A 3,872-nucleotide genomic window follows, 5' to 3' on the forward strand; every position below is an offset into this window, starting at 1 on the left:
TTAAAAGTGAAATTACTTACGTTGTCTTTTTTTATTTTTATTAAACTGTACAAAGCAATATCTGTCCATGATAGGAAAAAAAATGAGGAAATGCAGATAAGCCAAAGGAGGAAAATCCCTTTAATCTCATTATGCACAGATACCCATGGTTACTGCCTGGGCGTGCGACCTTCTGAACCCTCTTCCTCTGGATTTTATTTGACATGAATGGGATCATAATATATGTGGTAGCATAACTCACATTTTCACCTAAAATATTTAATCCCTTTTCATGTGAAGAAACACTCAAAAAACCGTCTTTCCCAGTTGCGTAGAATTCTGTGGTCCAACTGTCCTGTAACTTAACCAGTCTTCTGTACTTTTTTTTTGCAGTTTTTGGCCAGGGCTGAGTTTGAACCCGCCACCTCCAGCATATGGGGCTGGTGCCCTACTCCTTTGAGCCACAGGCGCCGCCCCAGTCTTCTGTACTTTTGAACACATTTCTGGGTTTCGTTGCCTTCTTTATAAACAATTCTGTAGTGGACAGCCTGGTCGTTTCTTCTGTTTCTGCTCTGGGGGAAAAGTCTGCTGTCCATCGACCTACGAGGCACTTCACGAATGGGCATGTTTCAAAAGCCTTTATTTGACATCGTATCTGTGTGACGCTGGTCTTGATTTGCCCACATGTGACTCTGACTGGTCCCTTGTGTTTGATTACACCAGGAGGTGGCAGTCCTTATTTAAAACATTCATCGCTTAATACTTGGCTTGGAATAGAGGCAAGGGAGTTCCACTTCTGATGCCCTTTGGCTCTTTGTGGCTTCTGCAGCTCTCCCCACCTTGGGTGTCCCAGGGATGAGGCTTAAGGGACCTGGAACTACAGGGTCGCTGGGCTGGAGATGTTGTTTCTCAGCCTGTTCTGTAGACAAGCTGCCTAGAGATCACAGCTGTGTTCACATCTGGTTTCCAGGGGAAGCTTCTCTTAGGTCCCACCAGTCTGGAATTGCTGGATTAACAAATAGCTCTTCTGTCTCGGCGCCTGTGGCTCAAGCGGCTAAGGTGCCAGCCACATACACCTGAGCTGGCGGGTTCGAATCCAGCCTGGGCCTGCCAAACAACAATGACAGCTGCAACCAAAAAATAGCCGGGCATTGTGGCAGGCACCTGTAGTCCCAGCTACTTGGGAGGCGGAGACAGGAGAATCACTTGAGTCCAGGAGTTGGAGGTTGCTGTGAGCTGTGATGCCACAGAACTCTACCCAGGGCGACAACTTGAGGCCTGTCTCAAAAAAAAAAAAAAAAAGAAATAGCTCTTCTAAGAAAATGCCAGGAGGGCTATGTTAACCAGTGTAATGAAAATATGTCCAATGGTATATAAAACCAGTGTATGGTGCCCCATGATTGCATTAATGTACACGGCTATGATTAAAAAAAAAAACAAATAAAATCAATAATGACTCTGGAAAAAATAGCTCTTAGCCTGGGTTGGTTTAAAGGGTACATCTTGGCTTGTTGGCAGAAAGCCTTTGAATTACCAATAGTTCAGTGCTTGGGATCTCTGATGGGGCTGGTGTCACCCTCTAGATCTGAACAGGTGTCCGCCTTCAGCCCTGCCTCTCACTGTGCAGACTGGCCAAGCTCGCATTAGTTGTCTAGTCCCTGATAGGGGAGGCCAGCCCGTTCCCCCTTGTAGGAACGTCAGCGAGCCAGTTACATTGTCCCCTGTGGGTGGAGAAAAAGTACCAAGTGCTTGGAAGAGAGGCTGAAAACAACACACATTTCCCCAAGAGTTGTTACTCTTCAGAAATCGAACTTCTGTTCTTTTCGTCTCCATTTTTATTTTTGTGAGAGCAGCATAGAACATTAGGAAAGCGATTCTGTATCTCTCCATGCTGGGGACCATGAGGCATCCTCTCGGAGCTGTGCAGGCATTAACCCATGAGATAAGCACCACGCTTCTCCCCACTTTCTAGGTGGTGGAGACTGAGGCCAGGAGGCAGAATGGTATATTCAAAGCATGGGCCAATGGAGTTAGACAAGATACAACATGAGTTTGGGTGTCTGGCAGAGCCGGTTTGAATAGCTTTGAACCTTTGAACCTTTGAACCTCTGTTCCCTCCACCAGAAAACAGAAGTGACACTTGGTCTGAGTGGGCCTGTTGGCACCACTTCTGCACCTGGCCTGGTGAACACACCGTGAACATGGCGAGCTGTTTTCACTGGAAAGGTTTAATTCTGCAATGTGCCATTGATTATCACTAGGAGGATTTGGACTGTTCCTTTCTGTTCCAGGGGATAAAGCACCCATCTGATAGCTTGTTGTGATGATTAAAGGAGCAAAGGCAGGTGAATTCTTTACAGGAGATGAGAGCTCAAACTTCCACTGTCTCCCCATCTCCTTGGCTCCTTGCTTCATCTCTTAGATTCTTAGACATTAATTCCCCCATCCCACTGTGTTGGGGATGCTTGCAAGGTTCATCGCCCCAGCCCACAATGGCTCCTAACCTTTGGTACCTGGGTTTTGTAAGCAATTCTTGATCCTAATGCTCAGTTCTTACAGTTATTAGTCTACTTTTTCAATCTGCCATTTTATTTCTTAGTTTGATGTGTGTATTCGTTTTCTCTTGCTAACAAATAACTACAGATTTAGAGACTGAAAACAAACACGTTTATTATCGCACCATTTCTGTGGGTTGAGAGCCCAAGCAAAACTTAGCTGGGTCTTCTGCTCGGATCTCACAAGGCTGCAGTCAAAGTGTTGATGGGCTGTATTCTCATCTGGAGGCCAGACTGGGGAAGAAGAGCCACCAAACTCATTCAGGTTGCTGGCAGAGTTCATTCCCTCTGGCTGGGTGCCTGAGGGCTCCAGTTTATTTCTGGCTGTTAGTTAGCTGGGCCTGTCCTTAGGTGTGTGTTGTGGGCCACCCTGGGCTCCTAGAGGCTCTCATAGACCTTTGCCATACAGCTGTCTCCATGGGCAGTGGCCCTTTGCTTCTTCATGGCCAATTGGAGAGCATCTTTTTCTTCAGGCTGTGAACATGGAGACTGGTAGAATGAAATACAGTCACAGGAGTGATGTTTCCACCACCTTTACATCATCCTATTGGTTACAAGGAAGCCGTGGACCCGCCCACACCCATTATACGAGGTAATTATACAAAGATCTGTATCACTGGGGTCACCTTCAGGCGTGTCTGCCACAATGAGTTTAATAAGCAGAGAGCTTATTAAAATGCTATAAAATAAGTGTCATTAACACAAAGCACTTTCCTTAGAGCAAAGTGTATACAATCTATTTTGGCTACTAGCTGCCCATGTACCTTGTGGTTATAGGCTGTGTTCTAGGGGGTTAAGGGTGCCAGATAAATACATTGCTTAGCTTCTTAGCATCTATTTGTTTTTCTTGTCTGATGGGCTGATGTGGGAGGAGGAATGGAGAAAAGGGGAGAAAGTAAACAGGGCCCCAAAAGGGATAGGAGAGGGAGGGGAATATGTATGTGAACTTTCCTTACACAAACATGCAAATGCCTGTTTATAGGAAGTTTTATGTAAGTGCCTAAATGTTAGGCACTTTAGTATAATTTTCCCCTTTGTCTCCTAACCCTCCTTTGGTGATGCCCACCTCACTCCCACCCTGGAACCTGATTCATGATCGTGCATTTTTTCGCATTTTTCCATGTTCTTATAATCACTTACAGACACATGTGAATGTTTTCATATTCCTGGATTTTTTTTTTTCCCACTCAACTGTGCTCTGTGGAATCCTCACACCAATAGCTATAGTTCTAGTATATTCTTTTCAGCAGCTGTATAATATTCCTGGGTGTGGATATCCTGTAAACTAATTGACCCTTCCCCTATCCCCTGGTGTTCCTTCCATTTCTCATCTTTTAC

The sequence above is a fragment of the Nycticebus coucang genome, chromosome 22 (assembly GCF_027406575.1).
Source record: "Nycticebus coucang isolate mNycCou1 chromosome 22, mNycCou1.pri, whole genome shotgun sequence".
NCBI classification, from domain to species: Eukaryota; Metazoa; Chordata; class Mammalia; order Primates; family Lorisidae; genus Nycticebus; species Nycticebus coucang.